General features: G+C 35.8%; 1 protein-coding gene across 3 annotated transcripts in view; it reads left to right on the forward strand.

The window, feature by feature from the left end:
- The window catches only part of LOC136843197 (metabotropic glutamate receptor 5-like), a 549,708-nt gene that overhangs the window by 226,004 nt on the left and 306,204 nt on the right, over positions 1-17,500 (forward strand). For all 3 annotated transcript variants that reach the window (XM_067111270.1, XM_067111272.1, XM_067111271.1), the window contains exon 3: positions 13,741-13,801. The gene's annotated coding sequence lies outside the window, so the exon portion shown is untranslated. The remainder of the gene's footprint in view (positions 1-13,740; positions 13,802-17,500) is intronic.

The raw sequence follows: 17,500 nt of genomic DNA on the forward strand, positions 1-17,500 counted from the left end.
CATCATTACTTGCTCTGGACATTAACTTTCCTTTTAATTTTTTACTTGTTTCTTTGCTCTCTTATTATTTTAAATTTCCATGTCATTTTCATGTGCAGCCTTAATCCTCATTACTGTTTCATTGCTAATGTGATTTATTTTTCATGATTTCTACCGTTTACATTTTCCATGCAATGATGTGCTCTCGCAGTTCAAATATGAATATTGCATTATGTGAAAAGGTTTTTATTACGTTGTACTGAAAATAGTACGGCAAGTTTGTGATATATTTGGAAATTAGCTCGGAAAATGTTTACAAAATTAATAATACCCTGTGCAAATCGTTTTTTTTTTTTTTCTTCATGCAACTCAAGTAAAAATAAATACAAACAAGTAAAAAATGCGCCTGAGAAACTTCGACGCAATCGAGTTTTCTGTACAGCGTATGATGCTGTATGAAACTCTCAGCCGCGGCCCATGAAAACTTCAGCCACTGCCCGGTGGTGGTCTGTGTTGTTGGCACCTATAGCGATGCCAGAAGCACGAACATGGCTAACTTTAACCTTAAATAAAATAAAAACTACCGAGGGTAGAGGGCTGCAATTTGGTCTGTGATGATTGGAGGGTCGGTGATCAACACACCAATTTGCAGCCCAGTAGCCACAGTACTTTTCAAGATCTGAGGGCAGACAGAAAAAGTGTGGACAGACAGAGAAATGGCCTCTCAATAGTTTTCTTTTACAGAAAACTAAAAACTATTATTTTCTGTGTAAACACTTCTCTCTTCAAATCTCCTGCCATCGTCTGTTGATATTTATATATTCAATTATCTGTTTGTATTTGTATATGCATATTTATGCGTTAGTTTTTATTCTTTTCAGTTTTTATTGTCAGTTGTTTTATTGCTTTCTGTCAGTTTTTTTTATTAATATGCACGTCATTCATTTTCCTCTTTTATGCCTTTTTAATGTACTACTGTAGCTTCTTTCTTTCTCTCTTTTTTTTCTTTCTTTCATATTCTCAGTTCGAAATAAGTATTTATCCGAACTGCGGAACATTACCTAACTAACTTAGCAGCTACACGAAGATTATGTTTGTAAACATGAGTAATGAGAAATGCCATTGCGGATAACGTCAAGGATTTCTACGAAAAATTGTAATTAATCAATGGCGATAACTGTGTTTTGGTTTTATCTGTATCGCTAAAGTATGTGATCGCAGATATAGACTATAGACTGAGATTTTCAATATGGAATGGTAAGGTTATACTATATTATTCCCATCTTTTAAATCTTCTTCTTCTTCTTCTTCTTCTTCTTATTATTATTATTATTATTATTATTATTATTATTATTATTATTATTATTATTATTATTATTAATTATTATTATTATTATTATTGTTATTATTATTAATAATTACAGAGCATCATTTGTGTAAACATTGCACTGCTCCTTAAATAACGTCATTATTTAAAATTATATTTGTAGAGGTAAATATAAATCGTTGACGCATTCTAATGAATTCTTATGAATACTTATGGTACGAGTACCCTGTGGACGTTTGGTTTCAGGGAACATACGAAAGTTTTCCTCTTGAATACACAATTAAGAGAAAGAATTCTCTGGAAGTAAATGTTAAATATGTGTGGAGAGGAATATAAACCGGTGACGTATGTAAAGGGAGATGGATAACGGGAGAAATGGAAAAGGGAAGTGGAATACTGTTCAAGAACTAAGTAGAGCTGAATGCCTGATTTTGGGATCATTCAAGTTATTTTGTACATAATTGGCCTTAAGGTTCTCTGAACAGAAAAATAAACATCTAGACATTTTATCCGCGGATCGCGAGTAATGTACCAATTCCAGGAGTCATTGAGCTTTCGAACGAAGAATAGAACGCGTGCTTTAGTGACTGAGAAGAGGGTCTCAGTTGTCTGAGCACGTGTCCTATTCCGGAACGAAGTAGGATAAAGGTTTTGCGAGTGTTGCGGGGGTGCGGGTGAGTTGTGGAGTGGCTCTAGGTTAGGAGCGAAGAGAATGTAAAAGTTACAGAAATAACAGTAGACAGTCGACACAAAACAGAAATCTTCTTTTTTTTTTCTTTTTACGTGCTTTTGTCCCATTTGTGTGGGGTAAGCACGATGCCTTCTTTTTGAAGGACTTTGATTTGGCTTTGCGGTAGACTTTGTAGTCTCGATCGGCTGGCCTGCCTGTCATCGCTTAGACCCCGGTAGCGTATGTACATGTATTGTACCAGTCACCAGCGCCCTTTCTCTCAGCAGTAAACACAGGTAAATACAATAGCATAAGTCGACACGACTGCAAATATGTAATAAAAGTTGAAAATTTTTGTATTCTTCACCTTAAAAACAAAATTAAAAAGCCCCACAAGCATGCAAACTAAACAATCATAAGGACCGTTATTTCCACGTTTAAATAAGGCATAATGGTAAATTAATTCATCTTAACCGTCGGGATGCTCATGATCTCTGTATACATACATAGGCAGTATGTATACATTTCAGTATGCAAGAAGAGAGAGAGAGAGAGAGAGAGAGGTAATGATGATTCACTTACGTGATTTGCATTCATAGAGCCGATCTCATTTGAAATATGAAGGAAAAAATGTAATTTTGACGCGTCCGATATGAGAATTTTTTAAACATTATCCCTCTGTGAATGAAAATGAGATGTGTATGATATCACATCTATGTACGTGACTTCCATCCAAGGCCACTGAATAATTCATCAGTGAATATTGACAGATTTCAGTCTTGCAATTCAAATACGTCATATTGCGTACGGAAATAGGCTCGTCAATACGTGTCCTTTGTTGGTAATATTCAAATTGTGTATGCTGTTATTTAGTGCTCTATGGCAGAAATATCTTTGTTCTACAAGTTTTTTTCGATACTTTCTTACTTATATCATTCTTTGCTGTTTATTAACGCATATATATATAATATATATATATATATATATATATATATATATATATATATATATATATATATATATATATATATATATATATATATATATATATATATATTATATACATACATACATACATGCGCACGCACGTACATACATGTGCATGTACATCACGTTATTATATTTACAATTTCATCGACATGAAAATGAAACATATGAATATCGGAAAACTTATCTAGCATTGCAACCTTTCATTCGTCAGTGAATAAATGAATAATAAGAAACCAAACCGGTGTTGTAACGACTATATGTATTTGGAAATACATCTGGATTGTGGGCAGTAAGACTCCAGCAGCATCCTTCCTTTCCAGCATATCAGAGACAACAGCGAGAGACTTAGCGGTCGATCATGTTTCACGATGTGTCGAATGGCTGTCTATTCCAACCATTCTGTCCGTGCAACTACCCACGAGAAACTTGAGAGACCGTTTCAGGTCTTGTTTTGGGTGATGAATGGAAACGTAACAGACTTGTTTCCTTTTTTCTTTTTTTCTTTTGGATCTGGTATATTTTCAGAAACAAGCATGGGTTTGTCGCAAGGACTTGGTTTACATAAATATCCGGTCTATTTCACAAGGAGGGCGTGATTAAAAGTTAGTTGAAAATTGACCGGTGTTTCATAGCGTTTTTCAAAGGGTAATAAGATGAAATGGTAAGAAAACTCCTTGGCTTTATGTGCGTTGAAACAAATTTTGGCAATGGTAAGTCTACGAGTCACACACACACACGCACACGCTCTCTCTCTCTCTCTCTCTCTCTCTCTCTCTCTCTCTCTCTCTCTCTCTCTCTCTCTCATATATATATATATATATATATATATATATATATATATATATATATATATATATATATATATATATATATATATATATATATATATATATATAAAATTGTTTTGTTTGTCATGGCTTGTTAAGAAAAACGGCATTATATATATATATATATATATATATATATATATATATATATATATATATATATATATATATATATATATATATATGTGTGTGTGTGTGTGTATGATACCGTTTCTCATCACAATCAATGACAAACAAAACAGCGGTCATAGACACGCTCACTGTTTGAAATGTTCAATCGCGGATGAATATCTTGTGCAGAAAGCTTTCGAAACATCAGTCGTCCTAATTGTCCATAGATGGCCTGTTTTCTCATTCCACGACCTTGTGCCCAGATGTAATAATTTTCTGCCCATTTTACCCATCCTCGCCATGAAGCCCTACCGTATGGTATACCTCTCTCGACCCTGTTATACCTTATCTTGTCCCTTCTCGTAAAATCTTGCAGTCACTTCTGTCACCTCACAGTTAGATAGGGTAGCTAGAGGAGAGTTACCCTTTCATACTGAGCCTTGATTTTTGGAATAAGGCTGCGAGCCCCATGATCAAGCTTTCAGCGAATGCTTTAGAGGCTTAAATGCCGACGGTGACTGGCATGCGTTGATGGTCAGCCATCACAATATCGACCAGTCTCAGCGTTGCATATCCTCACTGAGCGAAAGACGGGCAATCTTACGATTGCATGTATTTTCGAATTACATACTTCTTTGTGTATCACTTATATCATAACATTGGACAAAACACCTTTTCATTATGACCGAGTATTTTTGGATGGTTGCTATCGAATTTTTCTCATATATTTGTATTGAAGCGTGTTGTTTGTCTTCCACACAAGACAGACAACTAAAATCTGACTAAAGCAAGGTCATAAGAATGATACCTCATGCCAGTGTGTACAAAATCATATGAAAATATCTTTTTACTGATTATATTGGGAAATGTTGTTTCTTGACAAAATTATTGTCTTTCTCTGTGATTATGTGGGTACGTTATTAGATCTACCTGTATTGTCTCGTTTGTAAATGTTATGCCCAGAAAGAGCCCGTTGCCATACTCTTGTTTGAACAGGAGTGATTATTGCTGACTTACAGGTAAGCTACGCTTTTTACCTATTCAAAATTTCCTTTGGCCCTCAAACTGGTTCTCATCAACGGGAAACACGAAAATCCCCAGATAAAAAAAAAAGTAAAATAGAAGAGGAAGCGTATATTATGATTTCCCTTTTGGGTTACATAAGCATTCATAACAATATTTTTTCCGCGTAATTATTTAACTCTTTTTCTCCAACTTCAGACTACTCTATAAGTGGTATCTACTGTAATGCGCAGGAGATTGAAAGCTATGCCGGGAAAAAGAGTGGTGCGTCCGTGCTGAAGCATCAAAGAGAAAGCAAAGAGAATATTTAACGCAGAAATAAATCAGTCCAATAAAACTCTTCTGTATTTTCCTGCGTGTGTAAAGAAACGTAGGAGCGCAAAGAAAATGGAAGGAAAAAATCAACTTGGAAAAACTAAATCGTTTAAGGAACGGCAAAAGTTTAGTTTTCAGAGAATCCATAACTGGCCAAGTCTTAAAATTCCACGACTTCTGCCCAAAAACTTCCTGTATATTTTGACCCAGTGTTTGAGAGAGAGAGAGAGAGAGAGAGAGAGAGAGAGAGAGAGAGAGAGAGAGAGAGAGAGAGAGGAAGGGGGAGTGGGTACTGATCATCGATTTGGTTATGTAATATTTAAATTTTCTTCGTTAGTGTCTGTTAGAAAGTTTGTTAGATCACTGCTGTGGAGATCAGTTAGCATCAATTCATTGGCCAATCAATTTATTAGATTTCTTTAAATTCAAAATGAGACTTTATAATACTACCTACTTTCTCAAGATCTAAATGTATTGAAGATTAATTTTCCAAATGTTTTTCAAAACCTGTGTGCTTTTTTTTAGTGTAGTTTTGATAATAGCAACAAAAAAAAAATTGAAAAAAACTTACAATTTGTTTGGTCTTGCCCCTTTTATTTTTGGAAACAAAGCAACAGTATAGATCGAACAAACAGGGAATTTTACTCGTTTTACCTAAAGACTGATTTGGAGTATAAACAAAATATTAAAGTAGCCTGTGACTAAGTTGTAAAGGAAGAAAAACGCACCAGAGAAAATAAAATTGCACCAGTAGAGAATCTATTTATGAAAGAACCGAGTACTTTAACACAAATGAATATGTAAGTAAACGATAAAAGGAATAAAAGAGTCGACCGTGAGAGTAAATGAAATCTGACCAGTACGCAGCACAATCATTCGAAGAAGGCCAGGTGCGCATCGCGGTCGTTATGCGTCGGCCTTAGAATACCTTCTTGACCTCAATCTTGGCATCACGATGAGGGGACGACGCTGAAGGAATGAACGATGGGTATCCGGAGGAACGGGCTATTGAAAGGGGAGGTCGCCAGAAGACGTCAAAAATATCGGCGAAATTAAAAATGGATTGATTCTGGGTATTTGTGTGGATTTGTTTAAAATGGGATTGCCAACGAAAATAACCAAAGTAAAGGGAAGGGAAAATCAAGTATATTCAGGTTACACACACTCGAGAGAGAGAGAGAGAGAGAGAGAGAGAGAGAGAGAGAGAGAGAGAGAGAGAGATTTATTGCAAGGCCATTCTCATGCAACTGATGCAATTATGCATAATGTCACGCCATCACTACACTCTTCGTCAGTCTGTGCATGTTTGTACGTGCTTGTGTAAGTAAAAGCTTGAGCATATTTAGGGATGTGTATGATTCAGGGCATGTATGCATTTTTTTAGAATTAATATATAACGTTAATTGGCGTCAATCGTACTTTAAAGTTATATATATATATATATATATATATATATATATATATATATATATATATATATATATATATATATATATATATATTATATATATATATATATATATATATATATATATATATATATATATATATATATATATAATGTATATATATATATGTATATGTATATATGTGTGTATATATAATATATATGTGTGTGTGTGTTTGTTTGTGAGTTATATTTGGATATTCATATGTATTTCATAATTGTGTGAACCAGACTTAATTAATACATATAGCACAGCCAAGAAAAGGCGACTCAGAGCGAGTAGAAAAAATATTACTCGAGTTTTTATTTCAAAGCTTCTATTTAGTTTCATGTCATCAAAATTAGATTCTCTATTTTTGGTCTGGGAAGTTTACCTGGGATTTAAATCTTTCCGTGCTGGTAAAGTTAGAAGGTAAGGTACTCTTGCGTTATATTTTCGTTCGTACGTATATTTATTTGTTTTATGAATGTTTGTGAGGTAGAAGATATGAATGTTTTTCTCTTAAATAATAACTAATTATAGTCAGAGAAATTGGTGATATTTTTAACTCTCGGTTTCTCAGATCCATAAGTTACCTCCGCTTTCAGTTTTCACTTTATTTTAACCTAATCGTGAACGTAAACATTTTATTATTATTCCTGTTCCTTCCAAGCCGTCAATTATGTCAATTTGTATCTATTACTGTATTCTTGGTTAAATCTCATAATAAATTTAGTTTTTCCTTTCCTATTAAATTATTGATTGCAATCAATTTGCTGCAGCGCCATTCTGTGCGTTTGGATCTTTTTGATTTGTTTATTTTAACATATCTTCCCTCAGATCAACTTTCATTCAACAGAACTGTTTCTTATTGCTCTCCCCAGAGGATGCTATTTCTTTGTCCGTTGGGTCAGTGACCTCTCTTGACTTACTTTTAATGCCTTCGAATAATAACGCCCACAAAGCGTTGCACTAACGTTATTGACCTGGCATTTCATGGTCTTCCTACCCCTCTGGCCGTAATTGCGTGCTGGGTAATTATCCTCTATGCTTTTATCCAGCAGTACCTGGTGGGGATAGGCTTTTGTCTGCGTAATCAACTCTGCTTGAACATGAGTGAAAGAGACCTATTTTTGGCCAAGAGTAATACCACATATTTTTGGATACACACAAAACTAAAATGTAACCTTGCTATACAGTTTACATAATTTCTATCAAATTGATTAAAATGGAATTCTGTATTAAAATGAGCATATATTTAGAAGTATACTGGGTTAATTATACTTTAAATTAGACTGAGGAAAGTGTGAATTTTTATAAAATCTTGATTCCTATTTTTAATTCTTGAATTTAAATAGATTAAATGAGGTAAATCCATGTTAAGGAATATTTTGTCAATTCGTAATATCCCTAGCGTAAACAGAGCCCATTTATAATACTCAGTCATTAACAATGATATTATAAAACCTGTTGTAATTTCTCATTTCAGTTTTCTGTAAAAGAAAACTTTTGAGATGGCTTTATCTCTTCGTCCGCACTTTTTCTATCCGCCCTAAGATCTTAAACTGGTATTTTGATCATCCACCCTCCAATCATCAAACTTACTAACTTATAGCCCTCTAGCCTCAGTATTTTTTATTTTATTTAAGGTTAAAGTTAGCCATGATTGTGCGTCTGGTAACACAACAACACAGTCCACCACGGCCGGCTGAGAATTGTATAGAAAACTCGGTTGCGCCGAAGGAACTTCGGCGCATTTTTTACTTGTTCTAAATTAGGATTCGTTTTGTTTTCTTGTCGGTATATTTTAGGGATCTGCAATACGCACAAACGTTACTAAAGATTGTTTCTGAATAACTTCGCACAACACTAAGTTTTTAATTCTGTTTTTCTGACCGCCCATTTCTCTGTCGTTAGTAGGACGATGTAAAGGCTAATGAATGGATTACTAAGATTCTTTATAATTCGTGTAGGGAAACATTGGAAACAGAACATTTACATTTCACGTATCTACGCTAATTTTCATTTCTCGTTCAGCAATTCCGATGTGTGTATGCATTTATATATCTTTATACACACATACTCACACTCAAACGGCGCATTATATATATATATGTATATATATACACGCGCATATATTCGCCTAAGCACTATCCGTACAAACGGAACCCCATAGAGCGACGAGCAAGTGTCCATGTACACATATTCATGTACAAAATGTATGTCAAAACTAATAACGAGTGAAGGTATTGCTATGAGTATTTGACACATATTATTTTACTTCTCCATAACCGACGGTGGTATGAAAGATTGTCCACAGTGTGAATATTTGCCAGTGACGTTAAATACCCTGCTACTATGTACTTTAGGGCGCGGCATGGGAGTTTCGATGAAACTGGTCTTACGAGGAAAGATTAATGACTCGAGTCAGGAAAGGGGAAACGCGTTGTTTCGGAGGCACTGAATGCTATGACATCAGTTGGCTGGTATGAAATAGCGGAGTATAGGGGTGCAAAGGAGAGAGCTGTGGCTTGACACATACGAGTTTTCCAGTGATTTATGAGCGAGGAGGTAATTGTTAATACGCGAGGAGGACGGGTTTGTAGTAACTGCAGTCTGACAGGATAGGAAATTATTGAGAAATGGTGCAGGTATTCATTTGTAAGAAAAATAGGGTAGATTACAATTAGTGAGATTATAGATCATTATCCTTAACTCTGCAAGTAATTACCATTGACAAATAGTGTGGTATCGTATAAATACTCGAAACGATGCCACTCATTTTGACAGTTGCATCGGAGGAGTTGAAAATAAATTGACAATGTTTTAGTACATAAGAAAAATGAAATAATCATCATAAGAATTTACCTTAAGATACCATGCAAGAGGATATCCCAGAGGTCACCTTTTGGTGCCTCCTTTAGATGTACATAAAATAGCCCTCTATATGTTTCACAGGAGAGACATTTATCGCCCGGTACATTGGGTTGGTATTGAAGACCTGTACCGCATACCCTTAACCTGAGAAATATTTCAAATATAAAAATGTTAGTTTCATTGTAATGAAGTCCGACAGAGATTTTATGATAGACTATATGAAATTTTGCCTCAAGAAAAGCACTGAGGCACTTTCAGCCATTGAATGCTCAAGATACTAAAAAGAGGGAGTTAGCGAGGTTGGATCGCAAGATAAAGAGTCCCAGCAAATAAAGGAGGTAAAGCACAAGGATCAAAAGGTGGAACTGGGAGAAAACCCTCACAGCTGCACTAAGAAATAGTAGTTACAGAGTTTGGAGTGTAAGACTGACGAAAGGAGGCAGGAATGGAGATAAAATAAAAGGTCAAAAAATGGGTGCAGCTAGGGACCGAAGGAACATTGCAAACACCCTTTAGTAAGGTATACAGAACACCACGTGAGGTGCACTGACACACTACCCCCTACAGGAATTCTTGGAATTCTTCGACAGAGACGCCACCCCACCTTCAGAACGCCCTTACTATAACTCGAGCCTCACTTCACCATAGAACATAAAGTTGAAAGCTGCCTCCATTTCCTGGATGTTAACTGACAGGTGTATGCCGGTGTCTTAACGCCAGTGGATCTTTACAAGCAGGGTCTAAAGAATAATTTAAACCTTGCCTGCAATGCTTTGTCATCGTTCCTTACATGAGAATGCCTACCTGTGAAAGGCTATGCACGCACGATTAAACCGCGTCAGGCAACTCCTCATTAATAACATATGTAGCAGTCACCTTCTGGAAAGCTGTTTCCATAGACACCGTCACTGATATTCAAGCAGTCTTAAATGTGGCATGCAGACAATAACATCACCCTGAACAACGCACCATGGTGAAGTCAAGGCAATGGAACAGATCTAATAAGCGGTGTTTTACCGCCCAAGACGATTCACTATCCTTACGAATCTGCTGCCGCTTAGACCTGCTTAGCACCCTGGTGATGGGGAATAGCGTTGCCCTCTCGTAAAGATGATAGAGAATCGACCATTAAGGTAAATGAATTCAGGTGTATACAAGGGATTTACCAAACCTTCAGCAACTGCGGACCATACCCCTTCACTCCAACGCTTATAGAAATGTTGGAAATAATTCATAGAAACCCGACTTCTCCCATTTTCCAATAGCGGATGTTGAGAGCATCCACGTGCAACATCTAACGCTCAGTGTTTAACGTAAAACAGATTTTATACTACTCCCTACCCACGCAAGAAGAAGCGGTAACCAAGACCCATCCGAAGGCATCCGAACCACGAACAAACCAGGCGGGGACTGAGAAGCATAAGGACGTGAACATTACCTGTCTGGCGATCGAATCAATAGTGAGACATCGAGCAATGAGATTTCGTATTTATGTGACCTCAATCTTTTAGTTTTGCTATATCTAAATCTAAATCGCCAAAGGACAAAGAGATATTTTATTGTTTCTAAGAGGTGCACATGAAAGACAGAAGATATACGCATAAATTCACAGTATAAATAAAGAAAATAGTCTCCAAATGCATGCTAATGCTATTGACTGTCTATACACACACATATATATATGTGTGTGTGGTAAGTGAGTGTGTGTGTGAGTATCACCTTGAATTTAAGAAAGAAATCCAAGCAGAAAAGAAGTTTACATTTTATTTGTTCACTTTGTTCCTATTTCCAGCGTCCTTGCGTGCATATCTCCCATCTTTCGTGTCTCGGTGTTGGCGGCTTTGTGGGAAGGGGGAAAGACTGGGTTGGTGGAAAGGGACACAGTGTTTGTGGGAGGGGATGCAGTGTTTTCAAACGTGTTGTAATGTTTGTGAAGGGAAAATATATAGTTTGTGATAGGGGGTTTGCATATGCCCTAACTTTCCTCATTCCTCCTTCACCCCCTCCCCCACCATCCTCTTTCCTTCCCTACCCCCCTACCCCCTTTGCTTGTTTCATATATCGAGCATCTCCATCTTTAGAGTTCATCAGGTAACTTGGTTAAATCCCTATTTTCCTGCCTATCGTTGCTTTATTGTCTGACCGCTTTCAAATACCCACGTAGGGAGATCTTACTGTTTGCTTGCCATTATTTCTGCCTTTCTACCATTATTCTTCTCTTAATGAATTCATATGCATTACATTAAAATATTTGCAGTTTACTATTCTTCTCTTATCTTTTTGCTGTACTCAGCTTGTCGTGATACTTTTTAAGTAAATATAAATTGTGACTTGGTTATCCAGATGAGAAAACCATGTCTTAAGACAACCATGACATTGAATACGGGAGCGATTGTTCAATTTGGTTTTAGTACTGCCATTGACGTTGAGAATCCTAAGTCTCTTGCATTTTATCTTTTCAACTTGAGTGTTCGAATCTATGTTTTTGATCATTTATATTATTCGGGATTTAACTGATTATCCACAGGGTTGTCTTAGAAGACTTTTGCTGAGGTTCGTCTCTACTATTGACGCAAGTTTTGGTTTAGTAAATAAGAGCATTCAGTGTGCAGATGATACCGCTCTCGTTGCAGTTATTTTCCTCTCCAAACTGGAAATGAAGTTGGTGGTAGCCTCAACAAAAATTTAAAAGGGATAAAAATTAAAGTCTTTATTGACAGCTGGCTCAACATTTCCTTCATAAATTCATTAAACTATATGCCTCACAAGACATCATATTAGACTGTGCTTTTGTGTCAGTCACTTGATGAAAGTTATTGAAAAATAGTCGAAAAAAACCCTGTTCGTCCATGATAATAATCCTGCCCATGCATCACGGACTGCGCAATCAATAGTTCAAAAGATCCTGCATGCAACCTGTTTTCCAGACGTGGCAATACTGGACTTTTACCATCTATATTCTCTGTTAAACCCATTCCATTATTAGTGAAGACTTTATAGAAGAATGAATGAAAATGAAGGAAAACTCTTTCATATGAAGAACGAAAAAGCGTTGAGAACGTGACAGCTATTGTCTCGATGTTCATGATTACTTCGCTGGTAAAAAAAAAAAGAGAGTCTATGACTAATTTTACAGTCGTTTTTACTTACATCCTAAGTCCCAGATGATCATATTAACCTATATATATATATATATATATATATATATATATATATATATATATATATATATATATATATATATATATATATATATATATATATATATATATATATATATGTATATTTATATGTATATATGTGTGTATAATATATATATATATATGTGTGTGTGTGTATGAGCGAGAGAGAGCTACATGTGCGTATACATCTTGCTGTATGGTAACGGAAGCCACATTCCTGAATACGAATTATCAGGCCTATAATAATTAATCAACAAATGACCTAATTAGCTAACACGACGGGGTCTTCTTCCCTGATGGTTCAAACGGATCTTTGAGCATCCGTTTTTTCTATCATTATTCCAATTCCTTTGATACCTGGTGCAAACGAGGTCGCAATAGTGCCATGTTTGTGCGTAGGTGCGTTTTCACGTCGTCAGGACAGGTATTCCAAAGAAAACGACGACAAAGACAACACGAGTGATTGTCATAGGATGTCCGGTGATCTCAGACTCTGACTGTCTGTGTTTTTGACCTTGCTGCCGTGAATTACTGTTTGTTCATATGTTTGGCGTCTGGTATATTCGTCTTTGCAAGCAAGCATCGAAATGTCTTCGCATATATTTTTGCACATCCTCATATATTCTTTCTCTCTCTCTCTCTCTCTCTCTCTCTCTCTCTCTCTCTCTCTCTCTCTCTCTCTCTCTCTCTCTCTCACATATGCATATATGTATGTGTATATGTATATACATACATTATATATATACACACACGCACACACAGTATATACACAAACATACTGTGCGAGCGTGTCGGCGCGAAGAAAAATAGATCTTGTGCTATGTACGTAAGTAAAATTTTTGGGGATTTTACGTTGCCTTCTCATAGCTAGAGCTCGCATGTAACCTGGTTAAATGGGAAATCTGATAAAATCCCGTAAAAGGATTTCCACGACATAATTATGAGTAAATTAGGTTTCCTTGAAGTTCACCCTAACCTTTGTGGCTATTTATTCCTTATTCTTTATCTGCAGGTGTCACCTCCACGTGAGATATCCAAACAAGAGACGTAGATCTAGGACTTGTTGAATTAAGGTAAGAGGGATGTGCGTTTTGGAGGGGGGTGTTAGTCACTGCTTCTTTTCTTGTTATGTGATGTCTCAAGGATATTTTACTTGCTCTAATGATACGGGTGACAAGGCTATTTTATTTTCTTGATTTTTTTCACTATGAGAAAGAGGAAAGGACAGAAAATTTATACCTAACTGTTGAAAAATCTTTCATGAGTAAAATAATGATTGCTGTATGTTTGACAAGAATCTTTTGCGGTTACTTTTGTCCGTAATTTTCTCGGGGAGTTCCTTAGTATAGAATTAAATCTGTTGTCAAGATTATAAATTTATATATATATATGTATATATATATGTACAGTATATAGAATCTTTTGCGATTATAATATATATATTTATATATATAATATATATGTATATATATTTATATATATATATATATATACATATATATATATATATATATATATATATATATATAGAATCTTTTGCGATTATAATATATATAGGCTATATGTGTGTGTGTGTGATTGTGTGTATAATTGACAGTTAGTTGGTTTAAGGAGAGAAAACCGGATACTTTGGTACTTACTGAGGCAAATGTTAAGGGGCTGCGTAAGCTGAAATGAGAAGAACAAAGAATAATGGTATTTGAGTAAGCTAAAAGCTTTAGATTTATAGAGCAAGGGAAGGGTAGAACTTTAGAGTCACGAAGACATAAGGGAGGAGTGATAACGTTCAAATGTTTTCAGTAGAAGATAGTATAGGAAGAGTGATAGCGTGCAAATGTTCTCGCTCGAAGATAGTATGGGTAAGAACGAGTCCGTCAGTGGGAGGAACTTCTGATAATGGATGTATAGGGTCCCGGATTAAATGAGAATGTTTTTGGGAGGTCTAAATCTCTGCGTGGTTGGGTTTTGGAGAATACGAAACAATTGCTATGTTAGATGATTTTAATGTAACGGTAGGAAACAAAGAAAGACTTTGCATTGTTGGTAGGTACAGTTGTGCTAGAAAGGGCTTCAGAAGAAGAATATTCATAAGTATATTTGAAAACTATGTGAAAAAATTCTAATGGATGTAATGGTGAAAACGAGAGTGGCTGGAGGTATATCTGATTTTAAGTGGATTGAAGGAAATGTGTAAATATATGTAAGTGTAACTTGAAGAGTAGAAGGTGAGTGTAACCTAGATGAGTGAGCTTGTTAAGAAGGAAGTGAGAACATATATGTAGAAAAAGGGCGAAATAGGGATTGCTTATAGATGCGGGTGGAAGATTAGATGAATTTGTCAAATTCCTTGATGGGATCCAAGAGACTGCAGGACCGGTCTGTAGGCACAGGACGGCAGGAAGATGTCATTAAAACAGTAACAGGTGGGCTGAGGAAATGAAAGAATTTGTTAAAACAAGAAAGATTATTTAATGTGCAGTTGCATGACACAGTAAATCATCTGCAGGTTTACTGAAGGATAGGTAGAATGTGAGCCGGAAAATAAAGCCAATAAGATAAAGAAGATGAACAATAACCTGAGGGAGAATAATAACTTGTTCTGCAGTTAAGTTCATGCAGAGAGAAAGGTTAATGAGCAAATGGATCCAAATAAAAGATGGAAAAGGAGAGCCGATGTTTGAAATGAATGCTGCCCTGGGTCGGTGGAGTGAGTATTTTGATCAATGTTGAAAATGGAAAATAGAGTGCTTGTCGTTAGTACAATTTTTAGAACTTATTGAAGTGATGGTTGTGGATGTAAGGAAGTTTTTACTGAACAAACTCGCTCACACACATATATACTGTATGTATGTATGTATATATATGTATATGTATATATATATATATATATATATATATATATATATATATATATATATATATATATATGTGTGTGTGTGTGTGTGTATGTAAATTTACATGTATATATATATATATGTATGTATACATGTATATATAATGTGTGTGTTTCTTTGTGAGTGAACAATACTCTGGCGCTACAGTGAAAATTGTTTGCGTTAACGACTCTCATTCTATGAAAATTGGAAAATAATTGAGGTAAATTTTGACAAATGGTATAATGTGCCCCTGTATGATGACCCTGGTCCTTGTTACTTGGCAATTTTCTAACTGGTCAGAAACTTTCTCCCTCTCATAAAACCTCTCTTCCTTCTTTTCTTGTAATTTTTCTTGTTTCATTTTCGCAGGATTTGTGTTGCGTCCTCATTCAAAATTTTTCATCTACGCTTATAGTTTCCTCCTTTCTATTCTTAAATAACTTTTTGTGTTGTGTATGTTATTTTCCTTTCCTTCTTTTACTTTCAATTTGTTTTCGACGTTGCTCGTAATTTTCTTCAGTCTCTATATACCTTTCATTTATTACTGTTCGTAACTTTATCCGTTTATTTATGATTTTATTCCTTTGTATTTCTGTGTGTTGAAAGTAATGGGCTTACTTTTTTTCTCATTTTCTTTCCTTCGTTTGCCGCATTCTCATATCGCTTTAGTTCCTAATATCCTTGTTATTCAAAATTCCTTTCCTATTCAGTTTTTATTCATCATCTGCCTCCTTGTAAACAATATTTTCCTTGCCTCTTATCGGCCTTTTTTCTCTCCTCCATATATCCGTGGAGTGTCTCTCGTGTCTCCGAAAAGCATTCAGAATTGCAACCCGCCTTCATTATTATTCAAGTTCCTCACAAAGGAGGAGATTGGACAGTGTATTTATACTGCGGTAAACCTTTTCACTCTGACGAAATATCTCTCGCAGTGTAATTTAAGATCGGATCCCTTTTTCCTTTCACATGAAACATTTCCGAGGCTTAGGTAAACAACCATTAGAACCGACGCTGAAGTTTTTTTTTCTTTCGTCTTCTGTTTCTTCTACTTCTTAGTATTAAAATTTCTCTCCTCTCCGTCTCCACGTTTTTCATCCCGAGTTTTTCGTGTCACTCACCTCCGTCATCAAAATTTCATACGTCCTTTCCTCACTACTTCTTTTGATTTAAATGCCTCTCCCTTCTCATCACTGAGGAAAATATCTCTTCTTTCCTACTACTACTTCTGTTACCTCCTTCCCTTCCATGCCCTAGGCGTCCCTTCCTCCCTCCCTCCTTTCCAGTTCCCCCTACTTCCCACTTAACGTCCCAGCCCCCCCCCGCCCCACATACTCCCTCTCATTTCCTGACGTTAGCATAAAGGGAAATGAACGGCTCGCTTTTGGTCGCGGTTGTGTTCCATACTCTGACACGCCCTTTGATAAGAATAAAGAAAATTCTGTCTTTCTTTTTTCTTTATTTCGCTGCAGCGTTTATCCCGTCGGTTCCAACACAAGTAGATGCAATATATCAAACACGTCTCATGTAGGATGAAGAGGAGATGGAGTTGCAAGTACCTGTTTATATCTGCGCTTTGAGAATAATTTTTCTCTCTTTCATTTTTGATGAGGCAGGTTGCGTCACACTATGGTCTTGGAACCGAAGATGTTGCGTGACTCTAGGTGGTTTTAGCTATTGCCAGAAGCACAACAGGGATATTATAGGAACCCGTCGCCCATTTTTATACCTTTATTTTTAAGGCTTGAACTTATATGCCTGTTACCCTTATTGTTTCGGTATTTCTGTGTCGTGGATGTTATCATTTTTTATGTTTTTTTTTAATAATCTAGTTGTTTTTTTGTAAAGTATAGTTTTCTGATTTAATAAAATGTTTATTGTGTAATAGCAAAAAGGCCA

Source organism: Macrobrachium rosenbergii, chromosome 11, assembly GCF_040412425.1.
Source record: "Macrobrachium rosenbergii isolate ZJJX-2024 chromosome 11, ASM4041242v1, whole genome shotgun sequence".
NCBI classification, from domain to species: domain Eukaryota; kingdom Metazoa; phylum Arthropoda; class Malacostraca; order Decapoda; family Palaemonidae; genus Macrobrachium; species Macrobrachium rosenbergii.